This window comes from Corapipo altera, unplaced genomic scaffold (genome assembly GCF_003945725.1).
Source record: "Corapipo altera isolate COAL_440 unplaced genomic scaffold, ASM394572v1 1, whole genome shotgun sequence".
In the NCBI taxonomy this organism is placed as follows: Eukaryota; Metazoa; Chordata; class Aves; order Passeriformes; family Pipridae; genus Corapipo; species Corapipo altera.
Genome location: NW_020884873.1, coordinates 36,700,108 through 36,722,712, shown reverse-complemented (window position 1 = coordinate 36,722,712; position 22,605 = coordinate 36,700,108).

Genomic DNA, 22,605 nt, shown 5'->3' with positions numbered 1-22,605 from the left:
GACTGCAGCAGCATTTGAGGGATCCCACCAGAAATATTGGAAAGAGCAATCTTGGGCTCTGTCTTAGGTACTGTATGCGTTCTTGTATCTCTAGAAGACATGACAGTGGTCAAAACCCTGAGGAATTTCGCTGTGCTTCCTGCTAGCAGAAAATATCCTTGCAGTCTGTAACACATTTTAAATTTTCTTTTTGGTCTTCCTTTCCAAGATGTGAAAGAGTTTCCAGGGATTGGGAGGTAGTGTGTTAGTGTATGCTGCAAGTCCTCCAGAAGGAATCCAGCATCCATTGACCTCAAAGGGGTGGTGAGCAAACAGGGAGGTTTCTGGTCTCCTATTCCCACATCTTCATGTAGTTCAGCATGCAGATGCACATGGTTCACGTGTACTTGCACTGCTAAATTACACTTTATTTCCAGGAAAATTGTGTTGTGTTCTTACATCCATTTCATTCACTTGTCCCATTCTGTTCTACCCCGAAGCAAGGCTGAGCTGCAGCTCCTGCCTGCCAACTGCACCAAGAGGATTCTGATTCTCCTCTGTCCTTCAGCTTAAGGCATCCTTGGTGCTCCTTAGGTGTCTCTTGAACATTTGTTCTTGCCCTTTTCCAAACTACTATGTCCTCTGAAGCCACTTATTAAAAATAATCTTTGTTTTTACAGAAGTGCATGAAGACACTGATGTTTTAACACATAGTTGAAGCAAAAACCTATCTGTATAGATGTGATCCCTTGCTAGCTAGCTGTACTCATGTAAAAGTACACTTGGAAATTTACTAAGGTTCTTTAAACATATTTGTGTTTCCAAGTAGAGGATTTGATGAATTGCTTCACAGTCTGATCATATGCATTTCAAAGACAGTAAAGGGGGGTCTGATCAAATTCCATTTAACATTTCAAATTCTGAATTAGTGCTGACATCTGCTGTTTATTCTTGCTGTATACATGTAACACAAGGTGGGGAATTGCTGCCTGTGCTTTTTGCTGACTCAATTTCATGTTTTATTTCTTACAAGGTAACATCGATAGAAATCACGAGGTACAGTAAAACCTCCATAGGTCAATAACTATTCCTATGGGGTTCTGAGATGTGAAATAAGGACCTGACAACTAAGATGAAACTAAATTTTTATCCTTTTAAATGACTAACAATGTTTTTAAGTGGGAAAGAGCTTGAGAAAGTGGCCTAAGGAATGAAGGTGTCTATGTACAGTGTGGATATTTAGCCTAGAACGTCCTTAGTGCGGGGGTCACTTTTCTGTTACCATTTCTGCTAGCACTTTTCTGTTACTCTCTTTACAGGAGCTCCTAAAATGCTGGGGTCCTAATCCACAGCCAGCATAGTTGGCTGCTACTGCAGGGTGAAAGGGTTATGACAACAGTGCAAGAACCCTGTGTCCTCATTCTGCTTGCCTGCTCTGAGTCAGACCCAGCAGCACCAGTCCAAGGAGTTTCAGCTGCCAGCCTGGCCACAAGCATGGGTATCACTCCAAGATACCTGGGCAGGTGTCACCGCTCAGTGTCACTGGGACCTGTAAGACAGAAATAACTAGTGGGTGACAACGGCTGCTTTCATATAGGTTATCATACTGCTTTCATAGCCATGTAGTCATGCCCAGCTGGGCTGGACTGGATCAACAGGACTTTATGTGCTTTGTATTGCCAGGGAGCCTTAACTCCTCCTGCTCTTGCCAGTCATCCTCCCTTCTGACATTACCCAAAGCATATGTGTGGAATAAAACAGTTTTAGGTAATGAGATTTTCTCCTTATAAAAGACATCAGGGAGAAGATAAGGATGGGAGATTCTGTGGAAATCTCAGATTTATCACATCAATGCAACACATAAAACTTTATGTTTCTGCTCTCAAATGAAAGCAAATCCTTGACTTAAACGAAGTGACCATATGTACTGCTCCAAATACAGCCATGACATCTGTTAACTGCATTCCCTTTAAAAGGCATTGGAATTAAGTACACAAATATTCGCAGTTTTAGGATTTGTTCTCTGTGTTAAGTACCATGAGTCAGAGAGATGCAAAATTTTCAGGTTAGTTTTAATACCTGAAAGGCTTTAAGATAACATTTAAACAATTTTTATCTGTGTTGTGGTATTTCAGTCCATTATATTTTCCCTTTTCCAAACATTTTTTTGTGTGTAAAATGCTTCCTTTCCCACAAATCCAGGATCCAGGTTTTTCAGAGATTTGCAATTAAACTTCGAGAACTGGCAAAAGAATGCTTCAGTTTTTCTGAAGGATAATGCTAACTAATGATGTCATTGCTGAGGGTCAGGTTTCTGGATTCTGTGGTGTTGATCCTACTAACAGTTTTAAACTAAAAGAGAATAGATTTATATTAAATATAAGGAATGAATTCTTTACTATAAGAGTGATGAGGCACTGGAACCTGTTGCCCAGAGATGCTGTAAATGTGCCATCCCTGGAGTGCCCAAGGTAAGGTTGAACGTGGCTTTGAGCAACCCAGTATAGTGGAATATGTACCTGTCCCTGGCAGGGGGGATTAGACTAGATGATCTTTAATGGTTCCTTCCAACCCAAGCCATTCTATGATTCTTTAATAACTCTGGCTGAAGTCAGTAGGGTTCCCTCAGGAGAAAGGATATAAACAGGGTACAACATAAAAGAATTTTAGGTCATAAATTCAAGATAAAGCCAAAATATTAATCCCAGGAAATCCATTCTAAGATGCTTTGCAGTATAAGACCAGAATTTTTACTCTCAAAAGAGTGTAGCCATTAACCGTGATAAAAAGTGATAAAAAGACAATAACATGCCTGGCACTGAAAATACCTTTTTTTTTTTTGTATATGAATGAAATTAACAAGTACAGTCAGCCGCAAAATTTGCATTATTATGCAAATTTAGTAAAGTCACTTAGGTCCTATGAGAGGTACTTTACTACTGTAAATTAGAAATAAATAGGTGAGAGGTGATGCTAATTGTTTTGGACTGGATGAGATCTAGGTCTTTAAATTACAATCCTAGTGAGTAAAAACAGTCTCTCAGAAGTCACTGATGTTTTCATTAACCCAAAGCTGGGGCTGGCACAGTGCCTCCTTCCCAGGCACATGCTGGGTTCTGGCCCAGGCTCTCTGCAACCCTGAGACCATGGGAGGGTTGGACATACTTTCAGCTGCCCATGAGCCCCCTTGAGAGGCTTGTATCCACTGTGATGTGGGGAATTTGCTTATGTGACTGAAGGTTTCTCTGGGTGCATATGACCATGGTACACTCAGGCTCCTTGCCCAAGTCATCTCAGCGGTGGTATAAGTAAGGGAAAGAAGCAGATCCTTGCCTTGCTCTCAGTCCCTGCTCCACCAGTAACACTTCCTTTGTACAGGAGGTGGTTGCTTCTGTCTGTCAGTACAAGAATGTACTGTTCTCTCCCAAAGGGAGAGTGTCTGTAAGAAAGTTTCTTCATGAAGGCATATCCACTGCATTTTAATTAAGTGCAGCTTCAGCAAGTTGTGTGAGTTGCTTTAGTTTTAATGGCATCGTGTAACTCACCTCACAGAACTGAAAAATCTACTGAGATCATGAGGGCATTACAAATCATACCTAGATGGCCAAGAATATTTTGGGTCTCCAAAATAATATAGTGTTAGAGAGTCTTTGCTGTATTAAAAAAAAATGATTTTTTTTCCCCCAAATGCTTTTAGTTAAGCATCCCCTGCCATATCCTCAAAGATTTTTCTCATTTAACACTCAGAAAATTTATATTTTCTACCAATTAAATTTTTTGAGGTAAAATCCATCTTTGGTTGGATTTGGTTCTCTGCAAGGAGCTTGGATGTGACTATATAATTTTGACATGACTGTGGAGCACAGTGCTCTCTGAATGCTGCCTTTGCTGTGACTGATCTTCAAAATGAGACAATATTTGTGGTCACTTAGAGAATTTGGTGAAGACCTGGAGTAGATGCAAAGTATTACAGGAACAGAGGTAGTCAATGACATTAACCTGCTCTGATGCTTCTGTATTGTTCAAAAGAAACCAGGGATAGGGAACACTGAGCAGAATGGTGTGACTATCTAACGCAATCATATTGAAGGGTGAGGTGACCACAGTACTAAATGGTGAACCAATAAATAAAATAATTTTCATCACCTCTTTTAAATATTATTTTGCCTTAAAATCCCAGGAGTTTGACAGGATTTGATTGAAAATGATATTTCTAAAGTTGTTGACTTGCAGTACTTTTAACTAGTACTGCATCGATCATAGAATCATGGAATATTCTGAGCTGGAAGGAACCCAAAAGGATCATTGAGTCCAACTCTTATGTGAATGGCCTGTACTTGCAACCTTGGTATTATTAGCACCATGCTCTAACCAACCGAGCTCATCCATCTGAAAGGCTGAACCTCAGAAGGGTCTCTTATAATCATATTCTCAATCCTGAGGAGTGCTCAAGAACTGCTTCCTTGCAGATATGCTGCAAGATCCCTAATGGAGCAAGGACTATTTTTAGCTCTACTTCTACATATCCCAATATGTTGGCTGCTGTATGATTTGTCTAGGGCAGATTGCCATTACCCTAATTCAGACAGCTGGTTAGTTCTTCTCTTTATCTCTGTCTCCCATTTTTACTGACAGAGCCTCATATGCAATCTCCTCTTCCTGCCATTCCATAGATCGAGAAGATGATTCTTAATACTAACGAGGTGTTGATGTGAGGAGCAATGTGCAGAGGCACTACTGCAGTGAGGAAGGAAACAATCTGTTCTGTGTCTGCTCCTCTAGGGTATCTACTGCAGCAAGAAACGTTCATGTTAGACATCGGGAACAAACCCCTCACTTTATAAAGGCAAGGACAGAGAAGTGCTGGAACAGATGGCCTTGAGACATGGTGTCACCTATGAAAGACCATGAAGCCAAGCTAGACAAGATCTGTCAGGACTGACATGGACAGTGTTGGTCCTGCTCAGTGATAGAGAAGGGGTTGAAACTTGTAGCCTTCCTGGCTCCTCCCTGTGTAGATATTACTTTGCCACAAAGAGCTTTCTTTCAGGTAGAAAAACTGCCATTACTTCTATGCAAACTTTGATACCTCTGTGTTACTAAGATTGAGCCTGGCAGTCATAAACTCCCAGCTGGATGCCAACTAACAATTCCTCACCCGCCCTGTCCCTTCACGCAGCCAGTGCAGTGCTAAAGCAGCAAGTTGTCAACGGCTGTTTTGGCACTACATTTACCACTTTTCGCCTTTCTACAGAAAAGAGTCTTTTAACATGTTGAAACAGCATAAAAGCAGGAGGAACTGAAATATAAATAGGAGGCAGGAAGAATCGTTAGTTAGGAAGTCAGCCTGCAGCCTGTGTAATCTTAGTTCAACTACCGTGCTATTTTAAACATAATGCTTTGCAAATTCTTTCTTTTGCTCTCATAAACTCTCATTTGTTGTTTCTGCAGTTCCTACTACAATGATTCTCTGGGGTGTCAGTGTATTCTTGCAGTAAGCAAGAGTGAAAGGGATCCTCCATGGATATATTACACTTCTGCTCCATCCCACTATAATAAGAAACATTCTAACAGTGTGAAGAGCTGCTCTCTCTCCTTTTTTGTTTGCTCAGCTAAGTAGTGGCTTTTAGCATGTATATCAAACTAAGCAAACAAAAGCATACATCAAATGTGGTCTACCTATGATATAGTTTCTTCCTACCTTTTCAGGTTTGAACATTAACTGTGCCCAGCCAGGAAGGAGGAGGAGTACACAGACAGGAAAGACTTCCACTGAATTATTATGCGTGCTACTTAGTCATTGCATTTTTCAAAGGGTCTTTTAAAATACTGCAGCGATACAAGTGACAGAATACACCCAGAATGGGCGAGGGGCTTCATATGTATCATTTGGCAATGGTGTATAATGGGTATGATATTTGTAACAGCTGTTAGGTGCTCTGAAGCTACACTGCATTTATGGAATTTTCCACTGAGCTCTAAATATTCAGGCCACATACACAGTTAAATTTCCAGCAGTGGCAGTGTACATAAAAGCACTCCAACCGTATGCCATAATCGTGCTCTATTTAGAGAGTGCAGCAACTCAGGCATTTTCACAGTAGTCGTCTTAGATACGGTATACATTCTGCTTTACAAATGCCAATTCATTAGTGCATGTAACATGTAGCGTGCTGCTCTTTATAACAAAAGAAAGGGAGAGAGCTGTTTTTCATGAGGAATAAACATAAAAAAAAGTCTATTACTTAGGAGAAGGAAAAGAAAAATTGAGAGGAGTGACAAATTCAGTTTCATTTTTTTTAATAAGAAGATCTGTAGAATATCAAAGTCCATTTTTAAGAGGTTTCAAATAAGTGACAGTAATTTGAGTATCTATAAATTAATATTAAAAAGACTCAATTGATTGGAAATTTCCACTTCAGGATATTGAATCCTACCCCAGAAAGAGTATATCACAGACAGGATGTGGTTTTAGAATACAGTGAACAAGCATATGCATTTTGCATCTTTTTTCAGTGATGCTACTCTAGGTACAATTTCAGGCTGCAAGAAAGAAAGCAACATTATTATAATGCTTCATGTTGAAGGTTTTTCTACATTTGACAAGTACTAAGCCAGCAAGTCTGACCAAAACCAGATGCTAAAAATAAAGGAAAAACCATTCTATCACTAGAATGAATTCAAATAAAACACAAAGAAGTTAAAAACACCAGATCTAAAAATCATGCTTTAGCTCATTATTCTGAAGTGGTCAGAAGGGCAGGTTCACCTGTTCTACAACCTGTTTTGAGACAAGCAGTGCAGCTGTGTGAGATCACGTATTCATGAAAAGTGGGTCAGCACAGTCAAACAGATTGAATGCTCAGTCTTGCTAGACTTATGAATAAAATATTTTGTACTTTTTCTATAACTCTGCTGTATCTTGAACAGCAGATATATTAATCTATTTTAAGATTCATTATGATTGCAAAATGACTCCATGACCTAAATGTGGACCATGAAGCTATATTTGTAGATCACCTTTTTGTGGCCTTTCTTTTGTAAATTCAGTACATGACAGAGCAAGGTGGTGAAATACAACTCCCTTGTACCTTCTCTGCACTAGAAGCCCTGAGAAAAAAGAGAGATCTTTTGCACTGTCCTTATCCCTTGTCCTGTCCTTTCCCCATAGTAGCTGAGTGATGAGTCCCATCCAGGAGTTTAGAATCACAGAATATGCTGAGTAGGAAGGGACCCATCAGGATCATTGAGTCCAACTCCTGACCCTGCACAGGACACCCCAAGAATTACACCATGTGTCTGAGAATGTCATTCAAATGCTTCTTGAACTCAGACAGGTTTTGTGCTGTGACTGGTTCCCCAGGGAGCCTGTTCCAGTGCTTGATCATCCTCTGGGTGAAGAACCTTTTACTGATATCCAACCTAAACCTCTCCTGACTCACCTTCATACCATTTCCTTGAGTCCTGGTCATAAGAGTGAATAGATCAGCACCTGCCCTCCTGATTCCCCTCATGAAGATGTTGAAGACTGCAATGAGGTCTCCCTCCAGTCTCCTCCAGGCTGAACAAACCTCAGTTGCTCCTCATAAGATTTCCCTCTCTAGACACTTCACCATCCTCATTGCCTCCTTTGGATGCTCTCTAATAGTTTAATGCCTTTTTTATGAAGTGGTGCCCAAAACTGCACACAGTGCTAAAGGTGAGGCGACTCCAGTGCAGAGCAGAGTGGGACAATCACCTCCTTTGACCTGATGCCTCCCAGGATGTGGTTGGCCCTCCTGGCCAACTGCTGAGTCTTATCCAACTTTCCATTGACCAGGACTCCCTGGGTCACTTCCATGGTACTGCTCTCCAGCCTCTCATTCAGCAGCTTATACACACAACCAGGGTTGCTATGTCCCAGGTGCAGAATATTGTGTGCAACATCAGTATAAAATTAGAGACACACTTCTGCCAAAATTATATATGAGCAGTGGAGATGAAGATCCATTCATTAGTAAATTGTGGAGAAAAAAAAAAAGATTAAAAGCAATGCAATATTTTTTTTTTTTCAGATGGCGACTTCTATCAGTCCGAGTTAATTTTCTCAAATAGCCCTATTGGGCTGGCATTGTTGTGACTGGCTCAAAAACCAGCAACCTTCTACTGAATATAAAAAGAATACGTAGATTGTTATGTATGAACTAGGAAAACAAACATGGTGAATAGACGTGTTGTCCATTTTTAAACACAAAGATATGGTCCACAGCTACCTGACAATATTGCTACTGATAGAGTATTATTCACTTTAATTCACCTGACTCTTGGTCAGTTTGGTGTTTTCCATGTTTGAAGATCTCATAGCAGCTTTAACCACAGGTTTCTGATATCAAGACAAGAACAATTTCATCCCTGCTATACGAACAGAGTTAGACCAGCTCTCTGGAAGAAGACATACCTTATCTAAGGAAACCTCAAGGAGGGCTGTGCAGATTTGACACCTGGGACCAAGGATAGAGCTAGAACATATCCACAACCCTTACTTACTAGATATGTTTTCTGGAGAGAAGAAAACTAATCATAGAATAATATTGATGGCTCTGGCAGGTGTGGCAAAGAGTTTTACAATGTTAGTGCACTATTGCCCATGTTTTCTCTCCTGAGAGTTTACAGCACCTTTGCCACAGGTGTGAGAAGGGGATGCCTGATTCATGTCCCCCAGTCCAGCTCACACCAGGGTGTACAGATATTTGTTTCCTCCAGTCTGCTTGACTTTGGGTCCAGTCGGCCCAATAGAGAAATGGGAGCTAATGTGCTAAACTTGTCTTGCTTTTCTTGGTGGAAACCAGGTTGTGTGAAGTCTGCAAGCTCTGGACTGGGTTGTGCTAGGACATGGGGTTGGCAGAAAGGGCCTGGACTCTCCAAGGCTGCTGGAGGGAAAATGCATCTGCTGCCTGGGCTCCTTTCCCCACCTCTGTACATCAAGCTATTGATTGCTTCTCAATCAGGTTACTTCTCATTCTTGTGCACACCTGGTTCATCCTTCTGGCAGGGGAATCGGGAAGGAGAATTATGCACTACATGAAAGGGGGCAGAGACCAACTATCCAGCAGCTTCCAAAAATCCTGTCTTTTCTTCTCTACCCTTGACATCCAGATTTACCAAATTGCCAGCCACATCAGGAGGCGATACTTCTGGGTGATACCTACCTAAAGTATTGTTTTAATTAGAGCCAAAGAAGGTCAGGAGAAAGTGAAAGGCAGAGAACCTAGTCCTTTTCCTGCAAGATAACAAAGTCTTATGAAGCAATTACAGTAACTTAATCCTGGTATCAAGACACAGTGGATTCTTGCCATCCTAACAGGATTTTGATTGTTAAGGGGAATTATCAGTTTTCTTTCACGCTGTGGAGAGCATGAAACTTTCAGGGAATAACATCCAACACCTGTTGGAGGTCTCCTTCCAGCCACCTGCCCTCAGAAGGCCCCCAAACAAGCATGAACTTCCAGGCTTTTTAAAACTGGCTCAGGTTTTTAGAAAAAGCAAACAGAATCTTCACCTCAGGAAATATCATAGAATGGTTCTTGTTGGAAGGGACCTTAAAAATCATCTAGTTCCAATCCCCCTGCCAAGGGCAGGGACACCTACCACTATACCAGGTTGCTCTGAGCTCCATCCAGCCTGATGTTGAATACCTCCAGGGATGGAGTATCTAAAACTTTTCTGGGCAACCATATATGGACACTAAATTCCATGACTAAATGGGTTTCCACAATTTCAGTCTCCAAGTCTTTGAATGAAAAGCTCTGTACCTTCTCAGATGTACTTCTGAATATACCGGACTGATAGCTCTGATTCTTTGTTTTCACTCGTTGCTTTGGGCTTAGTATAGAAGGTTTAACCTGGGTACCACAAGAGCAGGGAAAAGCAGCAGGCATATAAAGTTGCAATGATGCAATAATAAGAGAGTAGAGAGTAGACAGCACTGTGTGACTCCTAGAATGCTTCCATCAACGCTGTCTCCGTACAATCCTAAACATCCATTGGTCAGATTATGTGACCAATACATCTGTTCTAGAACAAGCAGCAATCACAAGTATTGAGGCCATGTTGCTGAGAACACAGCTGCGCTGGGCAGGACACGTCTCCAGGATGAAGGACCACCGCCTCCCTGAGATCGTGCTTTATGGTGAACTTGCCACTGGTTGTCGCATGAGAGAGCCCCAAAGGGGAGATACAAGGACTCCCTGAAACAACATCTCAGCCTCGACCATATTGATCATCATAACTGGTCTACTCCGGCCTCCAACCAGGGGGCCTGGAGACACACCATCTATAACACTGCTGATGCCTTTGAGAACGCATGCAGGATCATCCTTGAGGAGAAAAGGCAACACAGGAAGAATCGTGCCTTGCAGAATTTACCACCTAAGGAGTCTTTCTGCTGTGCCTTTTGCAACCGGACATGCCTGTCTCGTATTGGCCTTTTTAGCCACCAGTGTGCTTGTGACAAACGTGGGTAGAGACATTTCCGAAATCTTTGTTTGTGAAGCCCAGCCATGATGATGCAATAATAGCAAGACATTTTTAATAGGGTTCATGCAATGCCCTATAATAGTGTAGCTGAAAAGAAACAAACACAAAAAGTTATTTTCTTCATCTGTCTTAACAGAATTGAAGATACATTTGAATTTGCCAAGACTTTGGTTTATGAATGATAAATATGAAACAGGCATTAGAAGCTACAAACAGGGCTTGATCATCCATCAAACAGACAAACCTGGTGGTCTGAGAAGGCTGCTGATTTCATCAGGGTTGTGTTTGCCTTCTTTTCCTAGCTACTTCTTTCTGTAGCCAATAACTTTTATTTTCAACCATTTGTGCACTCTGTCTCTCATTTGAAACAGGGAGAAACAATTTCTGCAAAATAAGTGAATGAAGCCACAAGTCATCTCCCACTGACCCCTTTGATTTAATTTTGCCATGTTCCTCTGCCTGCAGTCTGCAGCATAAAATAAAAAACATATAAAATTGAGCAGTCTGAGTACGCTGTCACAGCATGTAGGTCACCTGATCAGTTATCCAGCAGGCCCTGACATATAAGCTTTTTATTATGTGTTAATAAACTTTGCGACTATGTGAATCAATTTCAGCATCCAAATCTAATGGAAAAAAAATATTTGCTATTTTTATTTAATTTTTTAGTTTTGGCACCATATTTCCCCCAGAAGAAGATTATAGAAAGAGTTCATCACAAAAGTACTGACAAAAATTCAAATACTGTCTCCCTTTAAGCAGCTGAAAAGCTGTATGAAACTAACGTTCATGTCCTTCTAAGCCAAGTCTCTCTAATCTTTCAAATCCCATTCAATCTTATTATCAACTCACTTGGCAGAATTAATATACTAAAATGGGCAGTTTACCAAGTTTTTTTACAACACTTAGTTTCTATTATGTCAATTCAATTACAAATTATTATGAATATAAGCAAAAAGACCAATGAAGATACGGTTGACTATGTTACAGCCTAAAGATATAGTTAGTCTTATAAAAATGATAAAAGGATACTAAACATGTATGTGACAGATTCAAATCTACATGGTACACAGAAAATGAGCAACCAAATTCATCCAAATATATTGGAAATGAAGACTGATTCTTTTTCACATTGAAATCTCAAAAGTAAATCATGCTAAATGGAAATCTCTTAGTTTTGATTTGGATAATAAAACATGTAACTGCTTTGTCTCCTCAGCCTGGAACACCAAATGAGTTATAATTTTCATAATTATCACCAAGCCAAAAATAAAGTGGTTATCTACTGCTAAGACGCTGCTATTCTCAGCACAGCTTGTAACAGAATTGCTTTGGTCACACTGGCAGGTATAATGTTTGTAAACTGTTGCGCTAGTAGTGTCCTAGTGACGTGAGTCCAGAGCAAAGACACAAGCACAGTTTGTACTTATGTGTTGTCCGAGAACTTGTTTGCACCAAAAATACTGTTACCATGAATAGGGATGGAAAGAACCTTCTGATCATTTGTGTGAAGGTAATACAATTTTTGTGGACTTTTCAAGATCTAGCATGTGACCATGGTATCAGTTATTTGAAAACTATCAGTAGACTTAATTCTTTAGACTGGGACATGGCCATTACAAGTTGAACACAGAAAACATTCTCGAGTGCTTTTAATACCGTATGAATGAAGAAATCCAGATACACTTATATAAAAACTATTAAAAACATGCTACACATAAGCCAAGAGTAAGTGACTTATGCTGTAAAAGCCTGCAATAAATCACTGCACTGAAGATAGAAAAGAATTTTATTGATACAACTAGCATTGAGATTTGATGTCACTTACCACCAAAAAAAAAAAAAAATTATTACTTCACCAGGCAGCTAGTGGTGTATCTGCCCTTCTTTCTCTTTTGTAAAAAGGCTATTGTTACCAGAGTTAGCACAAGCTACCAGTGATCTCATGAGGAAACTGTCTCACCTAGAGAAAAGTTATACTTGGTCAGAAAAGTTGGATTTCTTGTTTTCTACTGAGGTGTCCTCAGTTTCTGCCTGCTCTCTGGCACTTCTTATGAGACAAATCAAATAGGCTTGTGGCTTCCATTGGATCAGTCCTGCAATCCTTAAAACTATAAGCATCTATTATGTACAGATGGGTAGACTTGTAAGACAACTATCATTGCTATATCCTGTGGAATGGTAATGGCCTGGAATGGTGACCAGGAATACTGGGGAAACATGGTTTAAGTGGATCTATATTCCCTTATTTCCTTTGTGGTTCACAAACCCTGACGTGGGTCTCTGTTATGTAGCAGTCACTTTGCTGAATAAGGTATCTGTGTCTGGTATTATGATTATCTTTCTTCCTCTCTAAAGATATAAAGAAGATGAAAATTCTGAAGATTATTCTTAAAATTTTCCTTCTGGCATTGCAGTTTTAGCAGTAGTCTGAAGTAAACCAAAGTGATGAGGGAAAAAGTATTGCTTGATATATCAAGCTCAGAACTGTGCTCAGAGTTTCTGAAATGGTGAAAAGAGGCACCACTTCCTCAGAGAATTCCTGTTCTGATCTTATCTCAACCACCAGCTTCCTCACGACCAAAATCCATCCCTTGTCTCTGGAAAGAGTGGTAGTATCCATCTAAGTCAAGGACAAGCTCTGAAGCTTTTGTCAGTTAAACACCACAAGACTTTAGGATGTGCCCAGACCCTATGATCCTGACAGCAAGCTGGTTTGAGTACCAAAACTCCTATTCCTGGCTCTTCTGAGTCCCCAGATGAAGTGCTGAGCTGCCTTCCAGACCTGTGCCATGTAATTAAACACCCTTGCACGCATGGCACAGCCCTGTGCTACCTGCGGAGACTGTCAATATCAGGACAATGAGAAGTCCATAGACTGATGAATACTGGAACATACCCAGACCCTTGGTGCACTTGGTTTTTTTGGTCCATCTCTATGAAAAATCAACTTGTTTTCTTTAAGTGAGTTTGTGGTCTCATACAAGAACTGTTGTTGAACTAATGATCACTTTCTTTTCATGTGAATGTTTAACAAAAGAACTCTAGAAAATAATGATAATCAACCACTGGGTCTTCTGATCAGTTCTTCTTAGCTAGCTTCTCATCCTAATTAGTAGAATAATTTAATCAGCAAAACTGTTAATGAATTTTTTGTGTATGCATTTTGCATACTCACCCCTGCTTCTGTCACTGGCCTTATCTGGATTGCTTACAGTAGGTACTTATTCTGTCTAGCAGATTTAACCACTATGCATCACATTCCAGTGGGAAGGAAATTGTGTCTTATTATTCTCAGTATTTAACAAAAAACACTTGAAATAACAATACCATATAAATTGCAAAAGCAGAAAAGCATAGGGCTCAGCACAGTAGGAGAAGTTCTGTCTGCAATCTGGACTGAGTGAGATGGAGAAATCTTCACAGACTGTACCTGAGTCAGTGCCTGAACTAAAAGTTGGCTGTTCTGTTCCATCAATTTGTCTTATACATTGGTATTTTGCTTACTACAAGGAAATTATAGGTCTTTTGATGCACTGCCACAACTTAGAAATATGTTAAACCATACAATCTTGAGCACACAATGAAAAAAAATGACAGAAATGGCCAATTTACAACCTTCCCATTTCTGAAACGTATTTTCTTCAAATTTACCTTGATTCTTATGATTCAGTTGAGGTCCACAGAACAAGCCAAAACCCATTTCAGAAGTCAATGGAAGAAGGCTGAAGCACTAAGATTAAAATTTCGGTCTCCAGCTCTTTTTAAAATGTTTGAGCATGACTTTTCTGATGGAAGCGTATATGGTCAGTGCTTGCTGTATGGGAATGGGAATCTCCTGCTTAATGAAAATGTTTAAATCCAGCCTGTGTGTGCATAGAGCAATGCTTGAGTGTTTTCAGGGATTTCATGCAGATGGGGCATGGTGGGCACTGCCCAGCAACAAGCAGTAGTAGCTCAGCCAGAACCATTAGGTGGCCCTGGACTGCAGTACTGCATGCCATGGGCTGTAAGGGTTCACTGCCACAGGCAGCCATGGGTTCTGGTAGCCACCTGGATGGAATCACATGGATATTCCCACCCAAAGCTGAATCACCTGGGGCTGGGGTGTCCCTGTCCTGAACATTCCTGTGATGCACATCAGCTGTTTGGAGCATAAAGATGAGGAACTGATGAGAGTTCACTGACAAGTCCATGGGCTGGGAAAATGGGGACTAGCTGAACTTCTGCATGGTGTTTATTAGAGTGGGTGGCACATAAAGCAACCAAATTGTTTCCAGATCTAAGCCAGATATGGAAACAAGTCAGGTGCTTTTTGTGTGGTGCTGCATTTATAGGAGTAATTCATCACCTTCAGCGTGGTGCTGGGTCTGCAGGGGGTAATGACCCTCCAGGGTCTTTGCTGCCTTTGGAGCAGGTTTCTTCCCTGTTCGGCCCTCGGATGCCCACAGCTGTTGGTGAGTTCACTACAAGCCCCTCATCCACCTGGACACCTCTTATAGTAGATATTTTCCAACTAGAAAGATACAAACGTGAAAATATGCTTTATCAAAGATAAAAGAGAGCTATCCAGTAGAAATGCTCACTGCATTCTTTTTCATTTTTTGACACTGTAAACCACAGACAGTTATTTGCATCATAAAAAAGAGAAAAATATTACCAATCTTATTGCAGCATAAGATTATGCTTCTCTTTTAAGGAGAAGTTTTATTTTCATTTTACTGTGGACATTGAGGTTCTATATTAATGTTATGAGTGAATATTTTTTTTACGTACATAAAGCACAGTTAAATTGTGAAACTCATTCCAATAGGAAGTTACAGAAACCACAAATAAAAATTACTTAATAATGACAAATTCATGACTAAGAGGCTCATCAGGGCCTGTTAAGCACCCTGATCCAAATGTAAACTCCACCTAAGCATGTTCCTAAACTCATAACTACTAGAACGAGAGGTGTTCTTGTGAAGCAATGTGTAATAACTTTGCTATTAATTAGCTCTTAAGCTGAAATTTCTGATACCAGACTAGATGGAGCCTCCTTTCGAGTGTGTAGCATTTTAAATATTTGACCTTCCTCTCACATAATAACTTCACTTCTTCCAAGTGGAGATCTTGTCATATAAGATATACTTGCCAGACATGTTCATATATTCTTCCAGGGTATGCCAAACAGGATTTGCTGAAGAGAAACCTTTGTCTATGCCATGCTTTCAAAAGGATTTTTGTGAGATGTCTGTGGGAACTAAGTTTGGTTAACAGCATTCAAAAGTTTGATCACTGGCTTTTTTTCTCTTTTGTCCAGGAAAAAGGGATCACTGCACTGCAAAAAGTGGTGTCTGAGACCTTATTGTGCTATGAAGAACTACAGAGACCACATCACCTTGCTCTGGAAAAGCATAGCTGGGATTTGAGTATATCTTGCACAGGTTAATAGAAGACAATGGAAAATAGACTTCAATTTCTCTAAACCTGTACTATGCTCTTACACGGAAAAGAAGACTGCAATGACAGTCCTAGAGAATAGCTTTTTCTGTTCCACCTTTGGGGGTCAGGGGGCTCTTCTGCCACTGATAAATTTGTTAGATATGACAAAGGTGGAGATGACACACAACAATGGTACTGCTTATGTGCTGCTTCAAAGTAATTGAAGGATGTTATGATGGTATATGTATGTAAAGAGAAATTAATCAGTATTTATAGACATAGAAATAGATTTCTGCTAGTTATTTCCAATAAATCTGAAATTATTTTAACAGATTTATATTGTAATTCATAATGTAGAGGAAAAAGGATATAAATGTAAAATGATCCCACGCATGGGGAGAGATATCTTCCAAAAGAGCAGGCTGTTCAAATCTGGGCCTGTCACTCATGGTTCTGTGGTTCAACCATTTACCTGACAGATAGTTGCAATGGACACTATACCAAAGGAGGAATACCTAGTCCTGCCCCTGGGAAGGAACCCCCTTGCAGCTGTCTTGACTGGGGAGCAGGTCACTGGAGTCCTGTTGGGCAGCTAAGCCCTGGCATCAGGGATGGCCAGTGGCCTCCTGGGCTGCATAAATGGGAGCACAGCCAGTAGACTGAGAGCTAGGACCTATCAGACGACATGCAGAATGTCAGATCCAGTTATACCATGCTCTAACCTAGCATAAGGAGGACCTCAATAAACTGGAGTGAGTTAAATGGAGGAGTGTAGCTGTGGACTTAAGTGGAAGAGTCCATCCAGTCTCGGGATGGTTAAGAGCTGGAGCACTTGCTCTTTGAGGAAAAGATGACCTTGCACAAGTAGAGGAATCTTCAGAGATGAGAAGTGCTCACCTCAGCCCATTGTGCATTTACACTGGCTTAGGCAATGGAGGGAATGACTCTGTCCACTGTCTCCATTGTCATGCTTCTTTAATATAGTGAAGACAGACGCTATATCTGATTAGCTGAGTTATTCAGTGGTCATCTGCTGAATATCCAGCTGATAATAAGTTGTAAAGGCTGGGGGAACTACAGGCCTTTCAGCCTGACCTCTGTGCTGAGGAAGGGCATGGAGCAGATTATCTTGACTGCCATCACGCACCACTTACAGGACAACCTAACAGGATCAGGCCCAGCTAGCATGGGTTTAGGAAAGGCATGAATGTCCAATCTTATCTCCTTTTATGACCAGGTGACCTGCCTAGTGGATGAAGGAAAGGCTGTGGATATTGTCTACCTGGACTTCAGTAAAGTCTTCAATACTGTCTCCCATAACATTCTCCTGCAGAAGCTGGAAGCCCATGACTTGGACAGGTGCACTTTTTGCTGGGTTAAAAATTGGCTGGATGCCTGAGCCCAGAGAGTGATGGTGAATGGAGTTAAATCCAGTGGGCAGCTGGTCACTACTTGGGTTCCCCAAGACTCTTTACTGGGGCCAGTCCTGATCAATAGCTGACTGAACACAAGCCAGTAGTGTGCCCAGGTGGCCAAGAAAGCCAGTGGCATCCTGGCTTGTATTAGAAGTAGTGTGGCCATCAGGACTGCAGAAGTCATGAACCCTCTGTACTCAGCATGGTGAAGCTGCACCTCAAGTGCTGTGTCTAGTTCTGGGTCCTTCACTACAAGAAAATCAATGAGGTGCTGCAGCGAGCCCAGAGAAGACCAACAAAGCTGGTGATGAGTCTAGAGATAATCATATGAGGAGTGGCTGAGGGAGCTGGTATTGTTTATCCCAGAGAAAATGAGGCTCAAGGGAGATCCTATCACTCTCTACAACTACCTGAAAGGATGTTGTAGCAAGGTGGGGATCCTTCTCTTCTCCCAGGCTACTAGTGACAGGACAAGAAGACATAGCCTCAAGCTGCACTGGGGAAGGTGATCTTCTATATCCATAATGTTTCATACAGAATTAGTAAAAATTAAAGAAAGTGAATGACATCTGTAATAATATAGAAAACAAAAGTGACATTGTCAGGGGTTCTCCGTCTTGACATGCCTTTCTACTTTGGTTTACATTGGTGTTTCACAGCATTTGTCTTACCAATGGCAAAGTTGCAGAAATTGCATGAGAGGTATGACCTCTTATTTCTGTGTTCTATTCCAGAAGGATAGAGTAGTGCTTACCTGACATCATGCGAGGCTTCAAAATAGCACTAACTCATCTAAAAAGTTGTCAGTGTAGTGCTATCTGATTTCAAAGCACTACTGAATCTGGGATGAGCAATCATTCAGCCTTTGATTCTTACAGGTTCAACTAAGCAAGTAAATAAACAAAGAGAGAAATTACAGTTTTGATTCTCCTCCTACCTTGAGTGACATAGCATCAAAGAGTGGTTTGGTTCTGTGGCATTGCTCATATTCCTTCATTTCTTTGTTTTCAGGAGAAATAGGACTTAGTAATAGAAATAGATATGCAAAAAAGGAGATAAGCGAGCAGATGTGCAGAGAATATCAATGGGCATAAATCTTCCCCCTTGGGCTACAAAACATATTGTATATTAACTCCTCATAAAAGCTCTACATCTCTTGGCTCTGTGATACTAATTATGATCAACCTGCAACCAAGCAGCTTAAAAGACTGCTCAGTAGCTGCATTTGCTCAGAGTTCCCAGAGGCAGCCATGAGTCAGTGGAAACAAATTCAGACTGTGTGACTTCGTACAGCCTTCTGCTTACAATTACAATCCAGATGGATGGGAGTCACTTCTCTGATTTTTTTCCCCACAGAGGGACCCTCTGGAGCCCACACATTCACTGCTGCAATTATAATCCAGCAGGTCAACAGCAGGACAGAAAATTGTGGTTATGAATGATCCAAGATTACCACAGTGTTGTTATAAAAGGATGTAGAATTGTGTGAAAAATATTTTGAACGCTCTATTTCCATAAAATGTCCTATTTTTACCCCTTTTCCCCACATCCTGGACAAAATCTGTGCTACAAATTTCTACATATCTCCATATTCAACTCCAATTAACATAAAAAGAGGTTGACACCAAGCTTATTGTAATGATGCCTTTAGATTGCAGTGCCATTACATCTAAACAGCAGCCACAGGAATGACTACAGTATCCTGGAATATATGGGTATAATGCTAGTTTGAACAAGGCTGAGTAGCAGTGGCAGGCTGGCAGACTATCTTTAGTCAGCCTATGTTGTGGTGTTAGGATGAGTTTCTGCTCTTGGGCTGGCATCATGAGCAGAAGTTAGGTAGGTAAAGCCAATGTGGGTCAAAATTGATTTATCAGCAGTGCTGATTTACAGCAAGTGAGTTTCTGGTCCCTAAGGCTCATTGTCTTGTCACACTGATACAAAAGAAAATGAAGATATATATTTCTAAATTAACATCCATGAGGGAAGAATTGGACTCACAGTCCACGTCTCATCACTGTGCTCTTAAAAAAGAGTTCAACAAACAGATAAGCCAGTTTCCAGTGGAAATCAAGTCCAGCATCCTCTCTTTTTCCAAATATTTCATCGAGGACAACAATATAGCAACAGCATGAGTCAGTGGTGAATACGGGTTTCAAGACACAAACTGTCCCACAGCAGCTAGTGACACTAGAGCTATTTCACATGGGTATCACAGTGTTTCTGGCTTGAAGAGTTACTATACTGCCTCTCCATGACAGCGCAAATCTGGATGCTGCCTTGTTACCACAGTTCACAGTGCACCATATTTCTTGTTCCATCATTAGTTGGCTGCCTTGTTACATGAGGTTTCTACCAGGACAATTTCCATTGGTTAGTTGGATAAGTCACCCAACAGTGCTGCTGGGCTCATATGCCAAGAAGGCCAATGGCATCCTGGCCTGGATCAGGAACAGTGTGGCCAGCAGGCCCAGGGAAGTGATTCTTCCCCTGTACTCAGCACTAGTGAGGCCACACCTGGAGTACTTTGTCCAGTTCCGGGCCCCTCAGTTCAGGAAGGATATTGAGCTGCTGGACCAGGACCAGAGAAGAGCAACAAGGCTGGTGAAGGGACTTGAGCACAAGTCCTATGAGGAGAGGCTGAGGGAGCTGGAGTTGTTCAGCCTGAAGAAGAGAAGGCTCAGGGGAGACCTCATCACTGCCTACAACTACCTGAAAGGAGACTGTAGCCAGGTGAGGGTTGGTCTCTTCTCCCAGGCTACTATCGATAAGACAAGAGGGCACAGTCTTAAGCTCTGCCAGGGGAGGTTTAGGTTGGATATTAGGAAGAAGTTCTTTACAGGCAGGGTAATCAGACATTGGAATGGGCTGCCCAGGGAAGTGATGGATTCTCCATCTCTGAAGGTTTTTAAGATGAGACTGGATGTGGCACTTAGTGCCATGGTCTAGTAACCACGGTGGTCATGGATCAAGGGTTGGACTTGATGATCTTGGAGGTCCTTTCCAACCCAGCTGATTCTATGATTCTAATATTACCAGGGAAATGCATTTCAGTCAAGAAAATTACCTGTTATGGGAAGCTTTGGGAAGACAGCGTGTGGTTAAAATTAGTAGTTCTTGGTACAGATAGGCAGTCACTGCTGGTAGAAAGCATGCTGCTGAATATGCTGCCTTTCTGTTGCTCAGACCTGCCTATGTCAAATATCCTAAATAAGACACAGTATGCAAGTCTTTAGGTATGCTGCTGTTTGCTATCTAAAACTCTCAACTAATGAGTCAGCCACAGTCAGGACTGTCTCCATGGAAAGCTTGTGATTGCAGGGCCTGTAAGCAGACCTGTGACACCTTTTATTTTGCTACTCCTGCACGCAATTGCAACGTTCGATTATAAACTCCAGGTAAGAATAGATATCTTGTGGGATTTCCACACTACAAGACTAGCTAGGAATGTCGTTGCTACTGGCACCAAAACGGATGGGAAGGTCTGTTTGTGCTGCAGTCACATATCAATCAGATTGCAGAGGAGGCTTACCCTGAATCTGCCCATGCTCCAGATCTCAAATGCATCTTTTATTTCCTGGTCTTTTTGGTGTCAGAGTCAGGAGAAATCAGGCTGCTTGGACACTAAATTCTTCGAAGCACACAGAATAGTACAGTCTTTATTTATCATGTATCAGCTCATTAAGTACCCATCAGTAATCTGGTTTAGTTGAGAGCTTTAGATATTACACAGCAACATCCCTAACCAGCTGCCAAAGGGAAGACTGGTCTTCCAGCCTCCACAGCATGTCTGAAGTCAGCATCCGTCTGGTTCACTCTCTTGCTGGCTTCCCTGCTTTTGCAGTCTCAGCTGGGCAGTGGCCTGGTTTCCACAGCTGGAACAGAGAGACCTCTTCTGCAGCCTAGCCTTGAAAATCCAGTTGGGAAATTCAGATGGATAGATTGTGTAAACTGCTGTCCTAATATTAGTACATTAGATAATTACTGCTAATGCATGTTTTCCTATAGCACAGTGACATCTACTGTTTAAGTTCATGTTTAAAGTGAAGATAATAATTTACTGATGTCATACTGTTCTACACTTTAGGTGTGTTCTGCTTGAAAAGAAACACTGGCATTGCCTGCAATATCCAAGTGCTGTACTGCAGGATGCTGCCAACACAGTGTGCTCAAGTTCTGGACCAGCAGGACATGAGCCAGCTCCAGTCTAAGAGCACTATGGCTTGTTATTGTCGTTCTGAGCCTGCCTTGTGACTATGCTTCCCATAATAGATACACAAGCAGGCCCTTCATTTCTCTGTGAGTGCATTGATGCTCAGCTCTTGCTACTGTCTGTACTGTGTCTCAGACATTTGACCATCACTTCCATCCTCTGTTCTTTTTTGTTCTGAAGTGCTTACAAGTTGTTGACTGAGGCAGCCTAATTAGATGTATTTTCCTGGGGTACTTTACCATTCCAAGGAAACTTTTTTTGTTCCAGGACTCCTGAGACAAGTAATCTCTCTTTGCATATCTTCCTGTATGACCGTTTCCTCCCCTATTTCATCTGTCTAAACTTACCTTCTTGCCCTGTTTATTGAGCATTAATCCGTTAGGCTTGGCTTTTCCCCAAGTTGTTCTGAGCCATCTGTCATGCTTTTTGCTATATAAATAAAAAGTCGTGTCAAAATGTCATCTATGTAAACTTTAGCACATCAAGTGAGCTGTTTAAAATATAAAGACAGAGAAATCTTATGGTTTGGGTGAAACACCTAGAGCTGAACCAACATGGTCTGAGATGCAAACAGTGGCTATGTTGAAACAGCTTGGTATGGGAGATCTTTGTAAAACCCTTTGGTCTGGATGCACTTTCCAGTTTTGTTCTTATATCAAATTGAGGTTGGGAAAGTTAACATTTTCTTCACCATCTTCCATAACTTGGTTTCTCACAGGTCTTAACATCAGGAAAATAGATGTAGGCCTCAGGATTTTCCACAGACTGAAGCTGCTTTTTGAGATGCAGACAGTACCTCCCAAACTGAGGTACTGTTTGTGCTGAATAAATCTAAACATGATCTATAACTTCTCAACTCACCAATTAGACCCATACTGATGCATCAGGTGTGTTAAAACTGTAGACATTGGTCATCTGTACTGGCATTTCTATCTAATTTGAAAGCTGAAGATGTTTTCTTTTTGTGTATTTGGTCAGGCCTAATTCCAGTGATTGACTATGCAGAATTTAGGTGAGTTTGTCCAAAATGTGTGATACTGCTGCTCAGCTGCTGCC